Source organism: Trichechus manatus, unplaced genomic scaffold (genome assembly GCF_000243295.1).
Source record: "Trichechus manatus latirostris isolate Lorelei unplaced genomic scaffold, TriManLat1.0 scaffold00284, whole genome shotgun sequence".
Lineage (NCBI taxonomy): Eukaryota > Metazoa > Chordata > Mammalia > Sirenia > Trichechidae > Trichechus > Trichechus manatus.
The window spans coordinates 1,022,090-1,029,303 of NW_004444220.1; the positions used below are offsets into that span (position 1 = coordinate 1,022,090).

General features: G+C 42.3%; 1 protein-coding gene across 5 annotated transcripts in view; it reads right to left on the reverse strand.

Annotated features, from left to right (window-relative positions):
* The window catches only part of RRAGB (Ras related GTP binding B), a 58,011-nt gene that overhangs the window by 22,705 nt on the left and 28,092 nt on the right, over positions 1–7,214 (reverse strand). The window lies entirely within an intron of this gene.

Genomic DNA, 7,214 nt, shown 5'->3' on the forward strand with positions numbered 1-7,214 from the left:
GGCCATCTAAGATGCATCAATTTGTCCCAACCACTTGGAGTAAAAGAGAATGAAGAACACCAAAGACACAAGGAAAGTAGTAGCCCAAGAGACAGAAAGGGCCACATAAACCAGAAACTTCATCAGCCTGAGACCAGAAGAACTAGATGGTACCCGGCTACCACCAATGACTACCCTGACAGCGAACAGCACAGAGAGCCCCTGATGGAGCAGGAGAAAGGTGGGGTGCAGAACGCAAATTCTAGTAAGAACACCAGACTTAATGGTCTGACTGAGACTGGAGGGACCCCAGAAAGCATGGCCCCAGGATTCTCTATCAGCCCAGAAATAAGACAATTTCCGAGGCCAACTCTTCAGACAGGGATTGGTCTGGACTCTGGGACATAAAGTGATACTCGTGAGGAGTGTGCCTCCTAGCTCAAGTAGATACAAGAGACTAGACTGTCAGCTTCTGTCCAGGGGTGAGATGGGAAGGCAGAGAGGGTTTGGAGCTGGTTGAATGGTCATGGGGAATCCGGGGTGGAAAGGAGGAGCGTGCTGTCACAGTATGGGGAGAGCAATTAGGGTCACATAACAATGTATGTATAAATTTTTATATGGAAGACTAACTTGAAATGTAAACTTAATTTAAACTACAACAATAAAAAAACAAAAAAAAGAAATCAAATAATACAGTGAACTAGGAAATCAGCTGCAACTGACCTCTTTAAAGTCTTAAAAAGCAAAGAAGTTACTTTGATGATTATGGTGCACCTGACCCAAGTCATAGTCTTTTCAATCGCCTCATATGCATGTGAAAGCTGGACAATGAAAAAGGAAGACTGAAGAAGAATTGACTCATTCGAACTGTGCTGATGAATAATGCTGAATATACTGTGGACTGCCAGATGAACAAATTCATCTTAGAAGAAGCATAACCAGAATGTTCCTTAGAAGTGAGGATGGTGAGACTTCACCTTGCTTACTTTGGACACATCATCAGGAAAGACGATTTGTCAGAAAAGGACATCAAGTTTGGTAAAGTAGAGGGTCAACAAGAAAAGAGGGAAACCATCAATGAGATGGACTGACACAACAGCTGCAACAATGGGCTCAAACATATCAACAATTGTGAGGATGGTACAGGGCCAGGCAATATGTCATTCTGCTACACATAAGGTCACTATGTGTCAGGACTGGCTCAACGGCAACTATCAAGCTAACTAGAAACACCAAAACATACTCAAACACTGGAACACTAGAGGCAATCTTGTAAATAATTGTGGGATAAAAAGTATTCCTGATCAAGGCTATTACCAAAGAATCCATTACTTAAATAAAGGGTTTCCTTAGACTTCTAGCTCCAACCCAAAGAACTGTATTCCTCTACATCAGCAGCATACTGTTTTCCTCAGCTGTACTCCTGGAAATAGAGGATCTTCTCCTGAGCTTAGACCTTAGCATTCAATCTTATTTTATATTGAGCAAACAGAGGCTAGACTATGTTTGTGACTTGCCAGTCCTGGGGTCTCATAGCTAGATAGATGTTTGGCCATTTTATTGTATCTTCTCTGGTTTAAACTTAAGTGTGTTAACTCCCATGCCAGAAAAGTAGAGACATTTGCCATATGGAAAGGGGGAAGCATGGTTTAGGAATCAATGAGTTTCTTTTTTTGGTGATGGAAAATTTGGCAATAAATATTGGTGATGATTGCACAATCTGATTGATGCAACTGGTGTCACTGAATTGCACACATGAAAAATACTGAATTGGCAAATGTTATATATATTTTTACAACAATAAAAAAGGGAGCAAATATTTCTTGCTATTTCCATACTATTCTCACCAAGAACTTTCAATTTTCATTTTATATATACTTAATAAAGAGGAGTGTCTGGGTAGTACAAACAGTTAAGCACTTCACTACTAGCTGAAAGGCTGGCTTTTTAAACCTGCCCAGAGGCACCTTGGAAGACAAGTCTGGTGATCTGCTTCTGAAAGGTCACAGCCTTCAAAACCCTATAGAGCAGTTCTAGTCTGCACAGTTGGGGTCTCCATGAGTTGGAACTGACTCGACAACAACTAACAACAACATACCATATGGAGTACAATGATGAGGCATCTGGCATAGTGTCCGGAGCCTTGGTGGCACAGTAGTTAAGAGCTCAGCTGCTAACCGAAAAGTTGGCAGTTCGAATTTAACAGCCGCACCTTGGAAACTCTATGCGGCAGTTCTACTCTGTCCAATAGGGTCACTATGAGTCGGCATTGACTCGATGGCAACGGGTTGGCAGTGTGCCTAACATATAGTGTGGCTGGTGCTCAAACTGGTACATACCAGTTTCCTAAGTCAACCTAGTGACAGCAGCAACCTTTTTTCTTTTCAGTGCTCGTGGGTCTTCTAGCCTTGACAGTATCTCCCTGCTCTGAAGAACAGTAAAGAAGTGGCAGCAAACATATTTTAAAAATAAATAAAGGCTGAGCAACCCAATCAATTAGCATAATATAATTCTTAAAGTTTATGTTCTACCTCCCAGTATGGTGACTAGTGTCTGGGATCTTAAAAGCTTATGAGTAGCCATTTAAGATACAACTACTGGTCTTTATTTGTCTGGAACAAAAGAGAAGGAAGGAAACCCAAGAATCAGAGAAGGAACTGGATTACAGTACTAATTGTCTACATGAACCACTGCTTCCTCCACCCTGAGACAAGAAGAACTAGATGGTGCCCAGCTACCATTACTGAACGCAATAGATGAATCTTGATAAAAATGGAGAAAAATGTGCAACAGAACTTCATATTCTTAAAGAACCCAGACTTACTGGACCTATTGAGTCTGAAGGAGTCCTCAAGACTATGGCCCTGAGTTGCTCTTCAAATCTTGAATTGAAATTCTCCCCCGAAGTCACCTTTAAACTAAGTAACAATTCAGCCCAAAGAGTAGCTTGTCACCTTTGAGTATTGCATTTCCTTAAAAAAAAATTATCTATATAAGACCAAAAGGTCAACAGCAATTTTAAAGCATAGATGAGAAGCTTGGGAGACAGGGAAATTAAGTAAATGAAAGTGAAACAACTAGAACAGAAATAACAAGAATGTTGACACAATGTGAAGAATGTACCCAATGTCACTGATCATCATGTGTAGAAACTGTTAAGGAGAGTTAAGGAGACAGCTGAGAATTTGGGGAGGCCAAAGTAACTACAATTCACAGGGCAGAGTATTCTGGGAGGAGAGAACATAAAGGAGTGAGCTTTAAGATTTACAAAGGGTTCTCTCCACTATTCAGCTCAGTACAGTCGGCCCTCAGTATCCACGAGTTCCACATCTGTGGATTCAAACAACTATGGATCGAAAATATTCGGGGGGGGGGGTAAAAAGTTCCAAAAAGCAAAACTTGAATTTGCCATGCTGAGCACTACGCTGCATCCACAGGAGTGAAGTGATGTGTAGACATACCCTGTTGTAGCCTCCCGCCATTTCACAGATCCTCAGTCTTTCTCCAGCACTCGTTTGAGCACTGTTCAGCTCGAGTCTTGTTCTTTCACTTCTCGTGTTGTGAGCATCCTTTGTTTCTGTGAAAAAATGGCTCCTAAAACACAATTAAGTGGTCAAAGCATTCCCTCAAAGGCTAAGTGTGAGGGGGTTAAGGAGTGACAAGGAGTTTAAGGTTAGTAAGGGCTGGTTGGCTAACTATGTAAAGTGCTACAGCCTCAAGAACTTCAAGATAATGGGAGAATTAGCATCAGCTGATGCCGAGGCAGCAGCATCATTCCCAGAAGAGCTCAATAAACTCATAGAAGCGAAAGGCTACCTTCCAGAGCAAGTCTTTAATTGTGATGAAACAACTATTTGCATAGCATTTATATTGTATTAGGTATTATAAGTAATCTAGAGATGATTTAAAGTATATGGGAGGATGTGAGTAGGTTATATGCAAATACTACACCATTTTATATAAGGGACTTGAGCATTCATGGATTTTGGGGCGTGGAACCAATACCCCATGGATACCGAGGGATGACTGGACTGATCAGCCCATGCAACATGAGGAAACTCCCGGATGCCAGAAAAGGAACCACAGGAAAGAAGCAGGAGGTACAATCCCTGAGGCTCACATAGGGCCAGTAATATTTCCTGTTCTTAATAACAGATCTTCATTACATATGAAGCGAAAACTTATAAAACTGAAAGGAGAAATAGAAAAATTTAACCCATGGTCCCTGAAGGGAAGCTCATCTGTCTAAGTGTCTCTGCCAACTTAAAGAAGCCAGGGATCACATAATCAGTGATCCTGTAATTCCCTTTCAAGACAGTAAAGATTGTTACTGATGCTCATCAAACACATTCCATTACTAGCCCTAAAAAGTCTAGGCGATTACTTATAAATAAGATCAATCCATGAACAATCACCACACTTTTGAGTATTAAAAATCTGAAAAATAAAAGGGTGAGAAAATAAGCCCAAAGGATATCAAATTAATAAGGAAAACAAAAGAGAACTTTTAAAAGTTATTAAGGGAGAGGCAGGGCCAAAATGGTGGAATAGGGAGATGCTTAGTGTTGTCCCTCTTCCAACAAAGACCCGAGAAAACAGGTGCATCAGACTTATATGACAATCTAGGAACCCTAATAATCGAAGAAAAAGCTGAAGAATCGGACTGAGCAACAGGTAGAAGGAGAGGCAATTCAAAAATAGCGGAAATGGGGAATTACAGGTCACGGGATCACCTGGCGCCCTGCTGATTGAATTTGCACAGTGCACACAGGTTGAGACAAGCAGCAACATCCCAAGCCAAAACCCACCCTGTCTGGTGCAGCCAAGCAGTAGAGAATCTGCACGCACCTCCAGAACCAAACAGAAGCGACACCAGACCTGTGAAAGTTAAGTGCAAGGTCCCAAACCTTGTACACCATAACCCTTCCCACCACCAGAGCTCCATGGACGAGGAACACTCCCTTATCCTCATCCATCCCCTTCCCCTCTCAGACACCAGTCCCATGGCATTCAACAGCACCATGCCCCCTAAGCCAGGAACTCACAGCTGGGTCCAGAGGCATCTGCTCCCTCACCCAGCCATTGGCGTAGGACGTCCATGGACTTGCAGCGCCTTTCATCCCCGCCCTTCACCCCTGCCCCAATGCCTTGCGGGCTGACTGGACACTGCACACCCTCATTAGGACAAGATGAGCAAGGCATCAACTTGAAGCCCATTTTCACCTGCAGCAGCCAACTGGGAGCTGCAGACTTGTGACATTCAACACCGCCCCACCCACACCCACCCCATGGGCCTGAGGGCCAGCAGTACCACCCACTCCAACTAGCTTCCCACGACAAGGGCCTGAGAATTAGTGGTGCCTCCCAATACCTCTAGCCAACCAGCATGGGACAAAAAAGGAAAGTCACTACTACCCCCCTCACCACACGCTCTATCTGACAGAGGCACTCCCTTCATCTGGACACCTGGGAGCAGCTCGCAGCCCCCGGGCTCAGCCCCCACTGCAACCAGAAACCTGTGCCTGCTGTGAACATCACCAGGAAGCCCTGCCCACCCAGACCTGTAGATGAGAATCCCTGCACCACACACTCAGTGACTGACAACCCGGGCACCTATGACCTAAACAACCAGTCAACGGCAGAGCACACATACAACACCCAACACAATGACCAGGGAGAACACCCCCTGCACCCACAGCCAGGTGACAAGCAGGATAGATTCATTACCTCAACAAAAAATTTACATACATCTTCAGCACCCCCACAAGAACGATGAACAGACTAGCAGGCTCACACGCCTAGTAGCTGCTCTGAACACCTGGAGACAGGAGGTGAGAGCTTCAATGGTGTCAATGACCAGAGTAGCACACATGCCCAGCCTACTTAGATCAAAACAAAACATAACAAAACAAAAATACCGCTTCTCTGCACAGGGACCCTGGGTCCAAAGGAAGTGCTCTGCTCCCAGTGCTGCTTTCTTGGTAGTATGAGGTCCCCACATCTCTCTGCTTGATTATCTCTTTTATATCTCAAAAGAGATTGGCTCAAGACACAATCCAGTCTTGTAGATTGAATCCTACCTCATTAACATTACTGCCGCTAATCCCATCTCATCAATATCACAGAGACAGGATTTACAACACATAGGAAAATCACATCAGATCACAAAATGTTGGACAATCACACAATACTGGGAATCATGACCTAGCCAAAATTGATACACATATTTTTGGGGGACACAATTCAATCCATGACACCAATAGAATTCAATTGCATATAAAAAAAATAATAAATCATGACCAACTGGGAATCATACCAGGCATGCAGGGATGGTTCAACATTAGGAAATCGATCAATGTAATCCACCACATAAATAAAACAAAGGAAAAAAAAACTATATGATCTTATCAATCAACGAACTAAAGGCATTTAACAAAGTTCAAAACATATTTCTGATAACAACTCTCAGCAAAATAGGAATAGAAGGGAAATTCCTTGACATAATAAAGGGCATTTATACAATACCAACAGCCAACATCATTCTAAACAGAGAGAGACTGAAAGCATTCCCGTTGATAATGGGAACCAGACAAGGATGCCCTTTATCACTACTCTTATTCAACACTGTGCTGGAAGTTCTAGCTAGAGCAATAAGGCAAGAAAAAGAAATAAAGGCATCCAAATTGGTAAGGAAGAGGTAAAACCATCTGTATTCGCAAATGATATGATCTTATACAAAGAAAACACCAAGGAATCGACAAGAAAGCTACTGGAACTAAGAGAAGATTTTAGCAATGAAGCAGGATACAAGATTAACATACAAATATCAGTTGGATTCCTCTACACCAACAAGGAAAACTTTGAAAAGGAAATCAACAAATCAATACCATTTACAATAGCCCCCAAGAAGATAAAGTACTTAGGAATAAATCTAACCAGGGATGTAAAAGACCTATTTAAAAAAAAAAACTACAAAACACTACTGCAAGAAACCAAAAGAGGCCTACATACGAGGAAAAACATACCATGTTCATGGATAGAAAGACTCAACATTATGAAAATATCAATTCTACTGAAAGCCATCTACAGATACAGCGCAATCCCAATGCAAATTCAAACAGCATTTTAAAATTTTTTTTATTATACTTCAGGTGAAGGCTTACAGAACAAATAGTTTCTCATGAAACAGTAGTACACATATTGTTTTATGACATTGGTTAACAACCCCATGACAC